Source organism: Carassius gibelio, chromosome B8 (genome assembly GCF_023724105.1).
Source record: "Carassius gibelio isolate Cgi1373 ecotype wild population from Czech Republic chromosome B8, carGib1.2-hapl.c, whole genome shotgun sequence".
Taxonomy (NCBI): Eukaryota; Metazoa; Chordata; class Actinopteri; order Cypriniformes; family Cyprinidae; genus Carassius; species Carassius gibelio.
The window spans coordinates 25582160-25602185 of record NC_068403.1 but is presented as its reverse complement, the minus strand read 5'-3'; the positions used below and the strand labels follow the sequence as shown (position 1 = coordinate 25602185).

Sequence of the window (20026 nt, the reverse complement as noted above, 5' to 3'; positions counted from 1 at the left end):
ACAGATCATTGGAACAAACTGCCCTTGAGCAAACTCACAATAGTGAAAGTTAGGTGATAAGCACAGCTGGAGAAAACTACTGAAACAACATTTCATTTTTGCATTTGCATTGAAACCAAAACAACATTTCTGCACATAAACCTCTTTAAAGGAACTTATTGGTCATGCACAAACACACAGGCATTCTCTAGCCATATTTAAAAAGAACCTTGTGCTTGTTTTGGATGCGTTCTCATCTCACTGCTGTAGCATAAATTGGACAGCTCAGATCCGACATTGGTTTGATGTAGAAAAAAAAATGGATAGTTTCTTTTGTTTTAAAAGAAGAAAAATAGAAGAGTCAGCTGTCTTATTTCATGCATCATTCCTGCTGAAATGAAAACTGAACACAGCATCAGTGATGGTTAAAAATAGAGCATGTCACTGAGAAACATGTCTGGTTCTGTTCAGCTTTGCAAGCTTTAATGCATGTGCTGTTAAGATTCATAGCAGTATACAATTTTCGAACATTTGATCAATACCTAAGAGAATTTCTGGGATTCCTCGCTAAACTTGAAGCAAGGGCGTCATGCTTATTTTATTCCTGTACATCCCAGTGAGGTGGGAATCTCACAAAAACTGTCAAATACATGTCTGCAGAATATTGCAAACAATCAATAAAAGTAAATATATAAACGATAGCATGCAGTAATGCAAAAAGCGAGAAAAAGGACAATTGTGCCAAATACAGGGAAAGTATCTGTCAACCCAACTAAAACAGAGTGAATCAGAGAAACAGATGCAAAGGGAGAGACATTTAAAAGCGGAACGACAGAAAATAGGAGGTGGAGAGACGTTTATGATATATCTAGAAATGAAAGATACAGAGGGGAGGGAGAATGGAGAGCGAGAGTGTGCTGTTAGGTAGACAACAAACCTCAGTGTGTCTTTTGCCATGCTTGGACTGGCAGCGTTCTGGACTGAGCCACTCTCCGCACCGCACGGGAAACAACTGAGTGTGTGTGTGTGTGTGTGTGTGTGTGTGTGTGTGTGTGAATGAGTGAGTCCAGCCCAATGCACAGCACACCTCTGCAACTGTCTGACCGAACTGTCCTTACTCCTGTGTGGATGCATGTGTGAATGCACATTTCTCCATCAGTGTGTGTCTGTGTGTGTGTCAGATGCTAGCTTGCTCCGCGCCGGGTCTCTCCGAGCTCCAGCGCTCTTTCTGCCTCAGCCTGAGGACGGACACGTCTCGTCTCTCCTGCTGAAGTTGGGCTGCTGGTGCTTTTGCCCTGGAACACCTCTGGCCTCCATGAGTGCAGCTGAGGAAACCCAGCTCTCCCTGGAAGGTAAGACCAACCTGGAGTGTCACAGCAGCAGGGAATCTGTTATCTCATGCTTCATCAGAGGCTTTTCCACTCAGTGTTCTTCTGGGACAAATTTTGGAATGCAACCTTCCAGAGTTTCCCTGATTGAGCTTATCTGCTTTGTTTGTTTTATGTGCAAAGTAAAAATAGTTCTGTATAAGTGTGCATTCTTGCACTGAATATTGCATCCATTTGATAAAAATGCAGTAAAAACTGAAATATTGTGAAATATTATTACAATTCATATTATAGTTTCCCTGATGCCATTTATCTGCTTCATTTGTTTTATGTGCAAAGCTAAAATAGAGCAACATGTAAAAACATACCCTAAAAAAAAACAAAAAACAGTAATATTATTATGATTTAAAGGAACTATTTACTATTTGAATATATTCTAAGATGTAATTTATTTCTGTGATGCAAAACTGAATTGTCAGCATCTTAACTCTAGTGTTAGTATTAAGAGTGAGTAGGTGATATAATACTTTTTCTGATTCTGAACTTTCAAACATTATTTTGGTGTGGGACGTTACTTATAACAACAGCGCAAAGCATTTAGGTTGTGCTTAACTCCCTGGATAAATGTTGTAGCTTGTCTAGTTCAATGAATTTGTTTGTTTTTTTTTTTGCTGCTGCAATGACTTGCACATGACATGTTCCTTTAGTCGAATGGACATTTTGGCATGAAGCCTGGACGTTGTGACGCAAACAATGATAGCAAACTGCTTCCTTACTGCTGACGTGCATCGCCATCTCCTATACCATTATACACCGAACGCTTTATATATAGCCAAGAGCCACTCAGAGCCATTTGAGTGTGAAGATGACTCTTATAAGAAAAGCAAATCTCCGGTGTAAAACGTCAGAAGGCTAATTTGAATTTGGCTCGATTGGCTCTCCTGGAATATACTGTCATCCATTCAGTACTAAATACATTTTGCAACATTGCAACAGAGTCTAACTTAGAAATACAAGCAACATGCGAGTGTTCATATGAGTTTACAAGAAATATAGAATTTCAAGCAATATATAGATGTATCCTTTGCTGCCTTTGATATCCCACAATCATGTGCGTTACATTCTGTGAGACGTAAGCAAAAAAAAATAAAGATGGCCTCTGTATGTTGCAGTCGGTCAGTTTGTGTTTAAATGAATGTTTTTGATCATCGTTTTCCACTTTTGATGTAATTTCTAGCGAGAAATTAATATTGCAGTAATAAAATATCCACTTAGTTATCACCAAAGCTCTCTATATTTAGCTGCAGATCATTAAAATGTTCCTCTGCTTCAGAAGCCTGTCCAAAATCAGTTTCATGAGGTGCCTTTCTTGCAAAAACGCTGCCTGCAAAGTCATTGCCTGATACGACAGCAAGGCAGCAAGTTACCTGCCTAAGTTTTCGGATGAAACCGTAGGCGAGAGTAGGTGGCTGCAGTAAGGGGAGGGTCAAAAAGACCTTTGAAATTTGGACACTTCCTGATTCTGTTTTGTTGCCTGCAAACGTCAGCAATGGAAGAGATCGCGTTCGCATTTTGTATCGCAGATAAGTAGATGTAATCGAAATTACCACTGTTTTTTCATCATGTGACACTAGACACTTCTCATATGAAACTGCACAAAGATGAGGCATAATGGCCAAACAGTCCATTTAGATGTGTACTGTATGTATGTATGTGTGCATGTATATTTTTAATGGATCAGTGTTTTGTTTTTGTTCTGTTCGTATGTAAATATAAATTCAAAAATGGGTAATCTAATTCTTAGAATAAAGAGAAAATGTATCAGTTGACATTCTCAGCCAATGAGAATGAAGCTGTGTCATCAGTCAGTCATTTCCCATCATGGTTTTGAATAGCGCAGTTGGTGGAGAGCAACTGCGATCCACTGCTCAATTCGACACAGCCTTCTTGCCGTCGCGAGAGTTTTTTGGCACACGTCAGCATGACATCAGAGCAAGGTGGACTGATGACGTCACAGCTGCTATGTAAAAACTGTTTTTGTTGCTCATAAAAATGTTTCTAAAACATCTGTGTATTTTACAAATATTGCATTTAAAGCTGCGGTAGGGAACTTTTGACGCTCTAGCGGTTAATAAACAGAACTGCTTGCGTCTTGCCGAATGAACATCGTAGCCGGAACTACTTCTCTCTGTTTATGTCTATGAAGAATCACAACGGTACTGTGTTACTCCGCCGCGGTACCCCGAAGCAATCTAAAATAGTCCGAATATAAACACTTATTATAGGTGCACCCTAGTGATTCAGGACAAGCTAAAAACACGGTTTGGAAAATGGATTCATGGTGTACTCTCTTATTATATACATTTTTCTACATTTTGAACACAAACAAAGTTACGGACCACAGCTCTGATTGGTTGTTTCTTAACGGGAGCGGATGACTTTCTGCAAATGGCAATAGGACCACTGGGAGGAGCCAGAGGAGCTTGATTTTTTCACAGATTATCTGTCTCATATTCTACTGTCAGGACATAATGACAGGTTCAACAAATATGTAACAAATATATTTTTACCAAAGTTACCTACTGCAGCTTTAATTCACTTAAATTTGATCAATACATTTTTTGTCCGGCTTGACATACAGTATGAAAGTGAAAAGTGTGAAAGTGACGTGACATTCAGCCAAGTATGGTGATCTATACTCAGAATTTGTGCTCTGCATTTAACCCATCCAGTTAATGGATTTAACCTGTCTGTTTAATTTAACCTATCTGTTTTCAACTCCACACCCGACTGCAAGCGGCTACTCTCGTTGATCGCCGTCTGCAGTCGTGCTTCAAGTGTTTTTTTGTGGGAAACCATGCTCATTCCATTTTTTTCAAGTTCAAAAGAGCTGCATAAAAATAAAAATAAAAAACTTTTGTAAAACTATAAATGTCTTTACTGTAAATATACAATCTAAATATACTTCTGTAGCAGAATTTATTGGCACTTGAATAGGTATGCTGTTGTTTCTCCAGTGGCATGTGACATCACAGTATGACACCATGAGCTTTATTACAAGGAAGAGCCCCCCAGAGTAACCCGGGGCCGAGTCCCCCGTTCAAGGGCACAGTGCTGTTGAACTATAGCTCCCTTCTTGGGGGCATCAGTACAGAAACCTTCCAGTCTTCAGCCTTGAGGGTTAACCACTGCAACACATCAACTCTTTAGATGCTGCTGGGTGATCAAAATGTTCAAACTGCAAAAGATTCTCAGTCGTTCTCAGATGGGTTAGGGTTAGGTAAGTACTAGTAAAAAAAAAAAATGAAGTCTTCACATATATATAGCCATTGACTATAGTCGTTTGCTCATGTTCAAGATGAACATGGATTCAATGTACTGACCAGCAGAGAGTTGCTTGGTTTGAAAGCTTTTTCTGTGTGTGCTGTGCTTCACACATCATTGCTGTCAGTGGACCTTTTTGTGACTGCATCTTAACTGGTTATGGAGTTTCTTTTTATGAACTTTAGAAATACATCTCCATGAGGTCAACAAACACTTTAAAGTATACAGTATCATGATTTAACTACGGTTAATGTCACATGGTTGTGATTTATTTCAACTGCATATTCCCTTCAGAAATTCCAATAAAAATAAAAGGTCTGTGAACAAAAGACAGGATTCACTAAGTGAGGGCCCCAGGCTGAACAGTTCTGCTTGAGTGTGTTCATCTTTACTGCACCTCCAGGCTTGATTTGGTGAGATCAGGAGATAGCGGGGTTCAGAGACCTGTAGATATCCAAACAGAGCACAGGACACTTAAGAAAGGCATTCTCTGAGCTCAGAAGATTCAGAACATCAGTACACAGTCACTCTCATGCTGCTCCTAACAATGTCTACTTAAATGGAACACAAAGTGAATGCTTAGCAGAATGTTCAAGCTGCTCGTTACAATTCAGTACTACTCGGTTGTTTATGGGAGCACAAAAACTAATGATGCAAAAGAGGGGAGGTTTTATCAGGAATTTTTCGAGTAGGCGTTCAAACCCTGGCCAGTCCCTTCCGAGGAGGACCGGCATGGGTAGGTCCCGGACGAGCCTGATGTCTAATGGCCAAGCGCCGGTAAGCGCAACGATGGTGACTTGCCGCGCAGACACTTCTCTGGTGTCGACGTGCACACAGACCACCCTTCGGGGAAACTGCGGCTCTCTCTCCCCTACCTCCTGTTGTTGGCTGGCCTCCACCAGCTCTATGGCCACGACGAGTTCATCCACATTGGCTGGGTTCCGTATGCTGGCGGTATGAAACATAGTGGGCTAGGGAAGGGCACATAGGAGGCGGTCGACCACAACGTGCTCCGGTACCTGGCTTGAGCCCGGGCCGGCTGCCATGGGTCGAAGGGCCATTCGTTGAACAGCTGGGCAGCGCTGATCGGAGACAGCCCCATCTGTCCCAGGATCTCCTTCCATAAGCCCTCGTAGGAGGTGCTTTGTTTCGGGGGAAGCTTGAAGTACGCTCGCTGGGCCTCTCCCGTGAGCAGTGGGGCAACGATGCGCCCATTCCACGGTCTCAAACATCTGGAGGTACATAGTCACGTCATCATGTGCTGTCATCCTGGGCAGTTGCTGGGTTGGCTGGACACGAGGGTCAGGTAGCGGATTTCGCAGGGCTGTGGCGAGACGGAGCGTGGTCAACTCACATTCGGTTTCCCCCGTCCAGGAGGCCATGTGCTCCATGATTTACTGCTGGCGGATGCTCACCTCGGTGAGGTGTTTCAACAGCTCTTCCATCGTTGGGGGAGGAGCGCCACCTGGGGAACCAGATAAAAATACGTGAGGTAAGAAGCATAAAAAACAATCCAAACCAATCCAATCGTAGAACGCTGTGTGGGGAGGGGTCGTCTGTGTCCTCTTCACTGTCCTGCCTGCATTTTCCACCAGTGTGGCGGGCTGAAGTAAGTTCTCCGAAGGGTGATAATAATCCTTTTTTGACAGAATTTATTTACAGATTTTATTGACAGAAAGGGTTGTGGAAGGCGTTGTTGTGAGGCGGTTTGGTGCTCAGCATCTTGGCTATGGGTGCACTGGTGCAGGGTAGGTCCGTGCTCTCCTGTGGGCGTTGGGGCTGGCGGTCACATGCTGGTGTGCTTGCTCCGTTTCCAGGGCACCGCTGATGATAGCTCGGGACACGTGTCACAATATAATTTCTCTGTATTTACACCACAAATGCATAATGTTATTAGATTGTGTGTCATTTTAAATAGCCTACATAAAATATAGGAATTGTTAAATAAAAAAGGCTCATTGTTGGTAATTGCAATGAAATATTTAATGCAATGTAAACTGATCTAAACTTTCTTCACATTAACACCCCTGTTAATTTCTGACCCCGACCTTGTCAGATTTTCTCATTCATTTTAACAGGCATTTCTCTTTCCACAGTCTAAGTCTATTTTTTCATCTGTCTGTTCAGATACCCAATGCCCCTTTGGGATTATTTATAGGGATTTGAGTACACACAAACAAACACACACACACACACACACTTAACTTCACATAAGTTTGCTTGAATGCTAACCTAACTTTCTTTCCAAATCCTAGTAATTAAAGTACCTTCTTTTCAGCATTTACACTGTCAGACATAAATATGACACCAAGAAAAAAGCAAAAAGAGAAAAAAAGATGTCAATACCTTCCCATAGTTTCACTCAGGGTTTGTTTGGGATTAAACAGAGCCCATTTTGGAAACAAATTAAATCCGTTAGTTCTTCTTAATCTTGACCATGACACTCTCACTCGAGTGTCAGGATTCGTAATTTTTTTCATGAGTCATCAAGTTTCTGTACTTGATCGGCTTTAAAAACTTCATTTTCAAAAGTGTAGAGACGCTGACACGATTCTGATGTTTCATGCAGCGCTGGCACTCATAATTGCGTGGTTATGTAACTCGAAGCATCTCATTGAGAAGCCCAAAGCATGGTGCTTTGAGAGCAAATGAGAAAGTCCATAGCAAAGATTCAAAGGCTCAGGAATCAGACAGACTGTGATCTGGAGAGGGTGTCTGGGGATACTGAGATTCAAGCTTCTATTATTTGTGTTATTCGCTAATGCTTCCTTTCCTTTCAATAGTGCCTTTGTGGTGCACCTTATTCCACAAAAATATGAATGTGACTTTTATCTTCTTTAATTGGCAATCATCCCATAAGCATTTGATCCCCAATGCACAGCGAGGATAATTATCTGATTTCAGATATAAACTTGATTGCTCATTTGTCAGAACTTCTCGGTTACGTATGTAACCCTCGTTCCTTGAAGGAGGGAGCGGAGACGTTACGTCAGAAAGAGACTGAGGAATGGGATCTCTCCCGAGAGCCCAATCACCTTTGAGTGGTTACAAAACGAGCCAATGGTACACCGAGTACCTTGGTCTGCGGAATTTGCATCGCGAGGTCCACCCCGCAGCACGGGTATATAAGGAGCAATGCAAGAAACTCTCATTCAAGTCTTGGCTGACGAGCCGAGCCAGTGACCCGGCCATTCAGTGGAACAGCGATGTGGCAAGGGGATGTAACGTCTCCGTTCACTCCTTCAGGGAATGAGGGTTACATATGTAACTGAGGCGTTCCCTTTCAGTCGGTCACGTTCTACGTTATGTCAGAAAGAGACTGACAAATGGGGTCCCTTACAAAATGCCACAAGGCTGTCTTCCAGTGTCCCGTGTGAGTGATAGCACCCTGTCGTGAGGCCAGCATGAGTGAGGGCCTATAGCTTACACAGAATGCACTTGGTAGCATATTCCAGCTAGACACATGCTAGAAGGCTGCCTGCTCGTAGGAGGACTTACAAAAGGCAGGTATCAACCAAAGGTGGTGATAAACATGAACTCTGAGGTACCCAGCCCACAGGGCGGAAGTTTCAATGATAGAGCTGGCAAGAGGCTTGCCAAGGGAAAGACACATGCTGCGAAGAGACTTACTGTTGACATACACACGTGGGATTACCCAGAAAGGGCAATAACAACACATGGAAGTACCTAGTCCCACACAGAGCTGACCGAAGGGGCATGTTCGCAAGTGCTGGACATCAACAGTGCTGGAGGAACCCAGGGTTCTGAATTGAGGAACTCACCTGAGGGGAATAGCGCATGCATCCAGTCTGTGGAGTGGAATGGCGCAGCAAGCGCCGAGCAGGTCCTTACTGGCCCGAAGGGGCAAGTACCCGGGAGGACACGGGCTTTATGCAGAGATTATAAAATCTCACGAATGTGTTAGGTGTCGCCCAGCACGCAGCTCTACAGATGTCTATTAGCGAGGCACCATGTGCTAGCGCCCAGGAGGAAGCTACACTCCTAGTTGAGTGAGCTCTCACCCCTAGGGGGCATGGCAGGTCTTGAGCCTGATAAGCCAGGACAATAGCATACACTGTCCAGTGGGATAACCTCTGCTTGGAGATATCCTTTCCCCTCTGCTGGCCTCTGTAACAGACAAAGAGCTGGTCTGAGTTCCTAAGTTTCATCTGCTCATGAGTGGAGCTCGCAATGCAAATTCAGCAGACCAAGGTACTCAGTGTACCATTGGCTCGTTTTGTAACCACTCTAAAGTGATTTGGCTCTCGGACGAGATCCCATTTGTCAGTCTCTTTCTGACGTGATGTAGAACGTGACCGACTGGGGAACTGGAATGTTTAGAAGTAGATGTGACAGAGCAGAACTTGTAACACTAATATGCTTATTCTGTTGTTTTGAATAAACATGTTCTTTGGTGTTTGGACAGTCGTGTAGTGTTAGCTGACAGCATCGTTTCAGCTAAATGTCAAGTGCATTTTCAGGAGCTTCATGCATGTTAGATGAAGAACTTAATGGTGAACAAAATATCATGCTGGTTTAAAACATAAGTATAAATTTATGTTTAACCCTATAAAGCCTATTTCCAAGGCCTCTTAATGAGCAACATGAGCAAAACCTGCTATATACAATCTACTGCATTCTTTCTCTCATCTCATTGATATTTTATACTTTTTTTTCCACCAAGTACAAGGCCTTTGTAAAAAATAAAATAAATAAAATGTGATAACATAATAAAAAAAAGTCAGGTTTTGGTACATCTCTTTTTGCTGAAGAAAAAAAAATCCTGTAAGTAGTCTGTTATACTGTTATAAAGATCTCATTGATTTATATGACAAGCTAAGATTTTATCCTACTTTTCTGGTTATGTAAATATCACCATATGGACCAAATGACATGTTTTTCTTAGTTTGGGCCTCTGAATATATATATATATATATATATATATATATAAATTTTTTTTGTTTTTTTTATAAAAAAAAATTGTGGCTCAAGTCTGACCTCCATATTCTTCTATATCATATGAGCTATACAAGCCTGATATATATATATATATATATATATATATATATATATATATATATATATATATATATATATATATATGTATATATATATATATATATATATATATATATATATATATATGTATATATATATATATATATATATATATATATATATATATATATATATATATTTATTTATTTATTCAGTAATTTCATATATCAGATTTTACAGGTCAGGGCTAATGGTGTCAACTTTTTCATTATTAGATGCATGTGAGTAGTGGACTATTTTATTTATTTAGTTTCATTTTAATGTTCAACATTAGATTTAGGTTTAATTTTTCATAGGGGATGTTTTTTACACTTAAATGTGCATGCAAGCTCTCAATTAATTTTCACATGATTAAACTGCATCATTTCTAATTCTTAAGACATGTTGTTTAAAATAGTTTTAAATGAACATATCACTCGAAATTTCATGTCTGCCTGAAATTTGATGTCGGTTATGCACAGAAATCCTAGAAATCTAGATAGTGGTGAAGAGTTGCTGTAAACTGTAACAAACTTTATGAGACCACCCATACATTCCCTTCATTTTAAATGCATCCAGATTGATTTTGATTGCATGGAACACTGGGACTGAACGTTATCACACTTTCTGTAATAACAGTTAAATCCTTACAGCAAAAATTAGCAATGCTGATATGGGCATCCTAGGCAATTACAGTCCAACCTTGATAAAGTTTCATGATTTCATAATTATCAACTTGCCTATTTTAACATATTCACACATCAGTTCTCTCCTCCCTGACCACATGAGACTGAGAACTTCAGGAAATCAGTGCACAATGCTGCTGTTTATAAGCACTACACTACCCTGAGAGTTTATGTGGGAATAATGAAGAGATTCTAGAGAGATTAATGGAGTTAGGCAGGATTAGAGAGAAAGATTGGAGGATATTATCTCTGGAACTTTTGAGGAAACAAATCATGTGTCCATTTGAAAGTAGCTCATAATTTTAAACAAATGACCTTCAGACTATGACTACAGACTATGATGACCTTTAAAAAGATTAAATGACATGCAGACAGACAATAACATGAAGGATTATTACATGCAGATGAAGGGATATTTAAAATGGGGAAGTGGAAAAATAAGAGGAACACAGAAATGTGAGTCAAGATAGACAGAGAGTTTTCATGTATTTATTTAGGTGCATTTGTGTGTATTTTTCAAATATCCGCATCACAAGTGCAATGCTGTATCAGGTGCGCTGCCAAGCAGGTTTATGTCTGAAAAGCAATACATATGGAGTTGTGCATGTTCAAACATTAAAATGTACTAGTCACTGGTCATAACATAGTATTGTGCAATCATAATTAGTGTGAAAAAATACTAAATGTTGTTTGCATTTTTCTCTCTGTAGTCTATATGTGTTTGTCATTTTTTTGTAAGAAACAAGGTTGCAGATTTAGATTATATTAGGGCTAGTAAATGTTGAAAATTCAATGATATTATATATTTCTCATCGTGTAATAATGTTAAAAATGAGGTTTATTAGTAGTTTATAAAGCATTTTTTGCATTACAATAAATAGCATAATGATTTTGGGTTGGATTGGATTGGGAGGATGGGCTCAAAACAACCTTTTTTTGTTTTATCTAACATATTTTAGTCTCTCTAAATGAAATTAGATTTGTACCCTTTTTGCTTTAATAAACTGGAACAATCAATTTGTGGAAAGTGACTCCTGTTTTCCACTCACATGAGTCTCTGCCATGGTTTCAGAAAGATGTCAACAACATCTTAAATTATGCTTAGATTTGCTGAGATAAAAAGTCTGCAGTCAAATGTCAGAGATCTTAATGGGAAATGACGCATATTGCAAATGAACTGAGCTGCTTTCCGCATTCATTGTAGCTTTACACATTTATATGCTAACAAATGGCTCATTTATTTTTATCTTACCACTGAGACAAAGTTAATATTCATTTAACAAAGTAAAGATCCTAATTAAGTCACTTGTTAGCTGAGAAGGAGGAACCTCTGAGCAATAAAATCTTCCTCTGGAAGTCTACGCAGTGTGCATCAGAGGTGATGTTAATGTGCTCAGAAACACTGTAGAGCTCTGCACAGTAGCATTTATGCATTTCTCCTCCAAGGGCAATTACTGGAAATTATGGTCCCACAGTATCAGCTCCAAAAGCAAATGATCACCTGGGAGACTTGATTGCAACAAGCCTCCCAAACAGCCTGGGAGCTGATGAAACAGACACAAAGATGCTGAGATGGTTATAATAATCACTCTTCTAAACATTTATAGATTAGCTCGCATGGTGAGAACGTATTGATGATTTTCTAATCCATATGCAAATGCTAATTACTCAGTCAATCCAAAAAGGGAACTTAAGAAGTGCATGAACAGACATAAACAGATGGTCACTAACAATAATCAGTTTTCTTTAGATTTTAAAATCTTACCTCCTCTTCCAGTTTAATATTCAGTGACAGTTATTTGTAGGTTGATTTCCCTGAAGAGTGTAAACACTGTGGCTCTGTGAAACCTTCACTCTGTTTCTTTGAGGTAAGGAGGTCTAAATAATACCTGGAGAGATCTTTCCATTAACATTCCCATTCAATTCAATGGCAGCTGCTTGGCTGATGCATACAGGTCCCACAGGAACACTGTAAAACCGAACAGTGAAATTAATCAAATTAAATTAGTTAATTGCACTCAAATAATAACGAAAGTTCATTGGACTTAATTTAAATAAGTTCTGTTAACTCAAAAATTTGTTGTAGTGAGGTGAACTTAAAATGATTGTGTTTTCTAGTTCCCAGCATGCTTTGCTTCAGAAAACAAGGAAAATAAATGTAGAAATTAAGTGTTATTTTGTGTGTTTTTACACAAGATTAACATAGAGGGACATAAGTTAATACATAAATGTTGTGTTATATTAGATTTTACAAAAGTTTATGTTATGTTGGATTTGTAGTGTTACCGTTGTGGTGAAGAGTAGAGCCTGTGGTTAGACTGAGGATGGACAGCAAAAGCCTAATTTTGAGTGTATTTCCCACATTATAGGAGTTGAAAAATAGATAAAATTATGAGTGAATTACTCCCTAATTATAAGTTCAGAAATATAATTATTTAAGATAACTCTGAGATAATTTAAGGCAACTGGAATTAAATTTTTTACGTTTATGTAAACTTAAAACATTTAAAAACATCACTTAAATGTTTTTGTGTCATCTGTTACAAAATATTTTTTGAGTTCTGTGAACTTATCAGGGTTTACAGTGAAGTAAATGATTTGAATTCTGCCATCTTTGCTCATGAGCACTCAGTTCTGGACACAGTTGGTGAGCCAATAATGTGAGCTGTAAATGCCATGTGACTGATTACTTTGAAAAATGACATCATGAGAACATCTCAGTCCCTTCTCAAACCCTTCACTAGCAACAGGAAAATATCTGCTATAATATAGTTAAAGTATATATATATACATATAAAATACTGTTTGTGGTCTGTTGTGTTCGATATTTAAAAACATTACAAACTCTTTCTCTTTGTGAAATTTTGTACTCTTTACAAGCGTGCTTTTGCTATCTTTCTGAATAATAAATATCTTATGTGTCCAAATGCTTTTGGGACCAGTGTAACAAAATGATCTTGAAGGAAATTGAATCAAGCTTTCATCTGTGGTTATATGATGCATATCCACAGGCTTTTGGCTGTGGCTGTGATTCTGATGTTGCACAAGGTTAAATCTACTGACTTTCAAACAACGGCCCCCTCTAAGAGTAGAGATCTACAAACAAATCATAATCATGCTGCTGCCTATTTTTCCTCACTTCCAGAGAGTGTTGTTTTCTTCGGCTTATCCAGACTCAGCAGTGCTGATAATAATTGGAAGACACAGTGCTGATGTTTGTAATGCTTCTGTTTTGCTGGAGTGGACTCTGTTGCACAATCGCCCCACACCATCTGTGTGGAGTCGAATGATTGCATTAATTTTGGTGAAATATCTGGAAAAATAAGCATTATGAGCAATTGTTAAGTGCAGCAAATGCACAATAAGCAATGTTATTTTCTGTGGATCACGAAAAAAAGAACATACACGCACATTTGAACATATTATACGTTTACACAGTTCTTTTTCTTACAACAATAGTTCAAATTCCAAAATGTAACGCCATGGCCCTAGTGAAAAATAAATATACTTAATTGTATTTCAAATATATTTATTTCATGATAAGCATACTAAAAATAGATTGTCGTCTGCACTAACTGAAAATACATTCAAAATGTAGCTTTCCTCTTCAGGAACTCGAGCTGCGTCAAAAGCGCTTTGGGGAACGCGCCCAGCGTGCGCGACTCTGAGTATCGTGTGAAATCAGACCAATGGAAGAGCGTGACGTCACCGGCGGAGTGACGTAAGCGACCAGGAAGCTATAAAAGCACGTGCCACGCAGCTGGTGTCAGCTTCGCGTCTCTCAGCAAGCGCTCTGTGTGTGATTGTCAAACTGTTTGTCTGTGAGTCTTATTTACTGTTGTCTGTCCAGTTTAAGAGCTCCTAGACAATGCCCAAAAGCAAGGCGAAAGTTAAGCATTCTGGCGATTCCAAATCGCGTTTTAGGCTGTGTGTTCCTCCCTGCCCGAGATATATAACGGGTGGGGATACACACAACCTTTGCGTGGTTTGCCTGGGTTCGAAGCACGCCGAGTCGGCTCTCGAGGGGGCCGACAGCCCGCACTGTTTGCGGATGTCGGTGCGTATGCTTCGTTCCCGGAGGGCCCTCTTCGAGGAGGGGGCCTTCGCCAGCGTTCCCCGCGGTGCTGGTCCCGCTTCTGCTGAGGCAGAACGGCGGCTGCACTCGTGGGGTTCGCAAGTGGATCTGGTGGAGGGAATGGAGACGGGCCAGTCCCTATCTCCTTCCACTTCTGCCAGATCCGGCACCCAATCCCTAGAGTCGGAAGCACGCTCAGCGGTTCCTTCCACTCAGGGAGAGGGGTCGACGCTTCGCCTCTCTTCCTCCGAGGAGGAAGTTGATGTGGAGTCGCTCGACAGGGATTCGCCACCCCACTCACCGCAGTATGAGGAGCTCTTGGAGGTGGTTACTCGCGCGGTGGCCAAGTTAAATATCGATTGGCCCACCGAGAAAGCAGCTGAACCGCAGAGAAGCAAGCTTGATGAACGCTTCCTGCGCGCGAGTCAGCCACCTCCCAGCCGGGGCCTGCCATTCTTTCCCGACCTGCACGATGAGATCTCCAGGTCGTGGAAACGCCCATTCTCGGCCCGCTTCTACATCCCCTCGTCAGACTACTATGGGAACGTAGTGGGGATGGGAGAGCGCGGTTATAGAGCGATGCCCCGGGTGGAACAGACGCTCGCGAGCTATCTGTCCCCCGGTGCTGTGTCATCTCTAAAGGCCCCGGCATTGCCCTCAAAGCCACTAAGAACAACTTCGGCTTTGGTGGGCAAAGGGTATGCGGCAGCAGGTCAGGCTGGTGCATGTCTGCACACCATGGCGGTGTTACAGGTGTACCAAGCCGATCTGCTCAAGGAGCTAGATGAGGGAGAGGAGATCAAGTCCCATGATATCTCAGAGCTAAGAAGGACCGCTGATCTCTCCCTCCGCGCCACCAAGGAGACCGCTCGAGCGATTGGGCGGTCCATGGCAGCTATGGTGGCCGCGGAGAGGCACTTATGGTTGACCCTGTCCGATATGAAAGAGCGGGACAGGGTCTGCCTCATGGACGCCCCGATCCAGCCGACTGGCCTGTTCGGCGACGCAGTCAATTCTGTCGTCGACAGGTTTCAGGAGGCCCGCAAGCAAGCGGCGGCGTTCCATAAGTTCCTCCCTCGTCGCTCCCTCGGGGCATCTGGGCGGGAGATGCCCCAGCCGCTCCCTAGCTCCTCGTACCGTGAGGCTCAGAAGCAGAGCGTCGCCTCTCGTGCTCCTCCGCGTCGGGAACGAGAGTCTCGACGACGCTCTCGGCCGAGGACTTCCCAGCCCAAACAAGATCTCAGGGCGGTTATCGAAGCTAAGAAGTCCTCGGCCAAGAAACCCTGACGCCAACAACCCAGGGTTTCAGAGGGCAGCCTCTGCTGGGGTAGAGCGGTACACACCGCAGTACACGGTGCCCGTCTCCCCTCAGCGCCCTCTGGGGGCCGGTCTCTTAACCCTGCCAGTGATCCAGGGCGCAGCAGGTCCCAGCGAGCATCGCTCTCAGTATCTTCCGCCCGTGCGCGTAGCGGGGCTGAGACGCTCGCCGCCCCTGCGGGGGCCTCTTACACCAGAGATCAGTCTCGAGAGACTGATTCCCTTAGTAGATTATTTAGCAGCGTGGAAACTACTGCCAAATGTATCTCGATGGTCCTGCACACAGTAGAAAAAGGCTACCGCATTCAGTTCGGCTCCGTGCCGCCAGTATTCAACGGGGTCGTTCAGACAGTAGTCGGCCTCAGGCAGGGTCTGGTTATGGAACAGGAGGTGAAAACCCTATTAGAGAAGGAGGCCATCGAGGTGGTCCCTCCTCAAGACAGGGAGTCCGGATTTTACAGCCGGTATTTCATAGTTCCCAAGAAGGATGGGGGGCTGCGTCCGATTATAGACTTGAGGGTCTTAAATCGTTCACTTATGAGACTAAAATTCAGAATGCTCACAATCAAGCAAGTTGTAGCACAGATCAGGTCCCAGGACTGGTTTGTCACGATAGATCTCAAAGACGCATATTTTCATATATCCATCCTTCCACATCACAGGAAGTTTCTAAGGTTCGCTTTCGGCGGCGAAGCTTACCAATATCGAGTACTTCCCTTCGGCCTTGCACTCTCACCCCGCACGTTCACAAAATGTGTAGACGCGGCTCTGGTCCCCCTGCGCATGCAGGGCATCCGCATTCTCAACTATATCGACGATTGGTTGATCTTAGCTCAGTCAGAGCAGGCTGCGGTTCGGCATCGAGATGTCGTCCTCGCACATATGGGGGAGCTGGGTTTGAGACTGAACGCCAAGAAGAGTGTACTTTCTCCGGTTCAGAGAACCACCTATCTAGGCGTAGTATGGGATTCGACCACGATGCAGGCACGATTGTCCCCTGCTCGTATCGAGTCGATCCGCATCTCAGTCGAGAGAGTCAAACAAGGCCAGTCACTCACTGTCAAACAATTTCAGAGATTGTTGGGTCTGATGGCAGCTGCGTCCAACGTGATACCTCTTGGCCTGCTGTACATGAGGCCCCTGCAGTGGTGGCTCAAGACCAAGGGATTTTCCCCGAGGGGCAATCTACTTCGCACTATCAAGGTCATGCGGCGCTGCCTACGTGCCTTAGATGTATGGAAGAAACCTTGGTTCTTGAAACAGGGCCCGGTGCTGGGAGCTCTTTGTCGCCGTGTAATGCTAGCGACAGATGCATCCCTCACTGGTTGGGGTGCAGTCATGAGTGGCCACCCTGCCCGTGGTCTGTGGAGCGATCGCCATCGAACATGGCATATCAATTGTCTAGAAATGCTAGCAGTTTTTCGTGCACTGAAGCACTTCCTCCCAGACCTAAGGGGTCACCATGTGTTGGTGCGCACCGACAACACATCGGTGGTCTCCTATATCAACCACCAGGGAGGTCTGCATTCGCGCCCTTTGTACAAGCTGGCGCACCAGATCCTGGTGTGGTCCCAGAGCAAACTCCTCTCACTGAGAGCAGTATATATTCCTGGGAAACAAAATGTGGGAGCAGACATACTGTCGAGGCAGGGGCCGAGGCCCGGGGAGTGGAAACTTCACCCACAAGTAGTGAAGCAGATATGGAGAATATTTGGCAGGGCTCAGGTAGACCTATTTGCATCTCAAGAGACGTCTCTATGCCCCCTTTGGTTCTCTCTAGTTCATCCAGCTCCTCTGGGACTGGACGCTATGGTACAGACCTGGCCGAGGCTTCGTCTGTACGCATTTCCCCCTATTGCTCTGCTCCCGGGAGTTCTGGCGAGAGTACGCCGGGACGGGGTCCGTCTGTTGTTAGTAGCCCCGTTCTGGCCGGGCCGAGTATGGTTCTCAGATCTAGTCTCGCTCCTCGACGGCTCTCCGTGGGAGATACCGATCAGGACAGACCTCCTCTCGCAGGCGCAGGGTACGATAATTCACCCTCGCCTAGAGTTGTGGAAGCTGTGGGTGTGGCCCCTGAGGGGGCACAACTTTTAGCAGCCGGTCTCTCAACCGAGGTTGTTGAGACCCTTCTCCAATCCAGAGCTCCCTCAACGAGGAAACTGTACGCCCTGAGGTGGAAACTCTTCACCTCATGGTGCAGAGACCGCCGGCTAGACCCAGCAAACTGCCCGATTGGTACAGTTCTGGAGTTTCTACAGGCTAGGCTCTCTGCAGGGTTGACCCACTCCACGCTGAAGGTTTACGTGGCGGCTATTGCGGCCTACCACGCCCTTCTCGATGGCCAGTCTTTGGGAAGACACCCCTTAGTTACACGTTTCCTCCGCGGTGCGCTGAGGCTGAAACCTCCAGTACGGTCCCGTATTCCCCCGTGGGACCTGGTGGTGGTGTTAGAGGCAATGTGCAGACCCCCATTTGAACCTATTCAAGATATCTCAGACAGACACCTTACACTTAAAAACCTCCTTTCTGTTGGCTATCACCTCTCTGCGGAGAGTAGGAGACCTTCAGGCCCTCTCTGTGGCCCCTACTTATCTTGAATTTGCACCAGGCATGACTAAAGCGTTCATACACCCTCGAGCGGGATATGTTCCTAAGGTTCCCTCTGTTACACCACAACCTGTCGTACTGCAGGCCTTCTGTCCTCCTCCCTCTCGGGAGCCCGACCAGGCGAAGCTAAATTGTATGTGTCCAGTTAGAGCGCTGGATGCATACGTCCACAGAGCTGCCCTGTGGAGAAAGACCGATCAATTGCTTGTATGCTACGGTCCCCCCAAGAGGGGTTTTCCTGCTTCTAAGCAGACTATCAGTCGTTGGATAGTCGAGGCTATCAACGCTTCCTATGAGTCCTCTGGTCGTCCCCCGCTGTCGGGAGCCAAGGCTCACTCTACCCGGGGTATGGCGGCCTCCAAGGCCTTCTTAGCAGGTGTATCCATGCTGGACATCTGCAACGCTGCGGGATGGTCCACGCCCTCCACGTTTGTCAGATTCTATGGCCTAGACATGCCAGTCACTCCAGGCGCTTCAGTCCTCCTGACCTAAGCTGTGCTCTTCGGATACACACTAGGCAGGGGTTTGGTAGTCTGGCGGCGTTGGTACTCGTTCCCCAAAGCGATTTTGACGCAGCTCGAGTTCCTGAAGAGGAACGTCTCTAGGTTACGTATGTAACCCTAGTTCCTCGAGGGAACGAGACGCTGCGTCTCGGAGCCATACCCCCCGGCAACCCTGCCGGCGCTTGCTGGTACTCGAAGCTGACGCCAGCTGCGTGGCACGTGCTTTTATAGCTTCCTGGTCGCTTACGTCACTCCGCCGGTGACGTCACGCTCTTCCATTGGTCTGATTTCACACGATACTCAGAGTCGCGCACGCTGGGCGCGTTCCCCAAAGCGCTTTTGACGCAGCGTCTCGTTCCCTCGAGGAACTAGGGTTACATACGTAACCTAGAGACGATTTGATGCTTTCATCAAACATCAAATTCCATCTACAACATGTTTGAAACTTGTTAAAAGTGATTTTCACACATGAATACTGATATAAACTAACTGGATGAAGTCTTTGAAAGTGGATGGCACTTCATAACCTCAATGACATGTCTATGCTCACTCAGCCCAAGAACAGTAAGGGAAGAATGAAGCAACTCATCCTATGATCCTGTTGCTTTATTATTTTTATTTAATTTTATTTGCGTATTTGTCACATTTAAAAGATTCAGATCATCAAACTAATTTTAATATTACACATAGGCAACCTGAGTAAATACAAAAGGCAGTTTTGAAATAGTGATCTAATTTATTAAGGGAAAAAAGCTGTCCAAACCTGCCTGGCACTATGTGAAAAAGTAATTGCCCCAAATCTAATAAGTGGTTGTGCCATCCTCAGTAGCAACATCTGCAATCAAGTGTTTGCAATAAACTGCAATGTGAGTGTTTCACATCGCTGTGGAGAAATTTTTTCCCACTCATCTTTGCAGAATTGTTTTAATTCAGCCGCATTGGAGGGTTTTCGAGCATGAAAGTACTGATTAAGGTTGTGCCACAGCATCTCAATCAGATTTAAGTCCAGACTTGGCCACTCCAAAACCTTCATTTTGTTTTTCTTGAGTCGTCCAGAGGTGGACTTGCTGGTGTGTTTTGGATCATTGTCCTGCAGAGCTTTTTGAAGCAGCATTGAAATGGCACTTTGGACCTGCTGGCCAACATTGAAGTCCATATGGGAAAAAAATC

At 43.7% G+C, this 20026-nt stretch overlaps 1 protein-coding gene across 1 annotated transcript in view; it reads left to right on the top strand.

Moving 5' to 3' along the window:
* Positions 1-1033: 1033 nt before the first annotated feature.
* The window catches only part of LOC127962876 (opsin-5), a 56706-nt gene continuing 37713 nt past the window's right edge, over positions 1034-20026 (top strand). The window contains exon 1 of the mRNA XM_052562473.1: positions 1034-1331. The gene's annotated coding sequence lies outside the window, so the exon portion shown is untranslated. The remainder of the gene's footprint in view (positions 1332-20026) is intronic.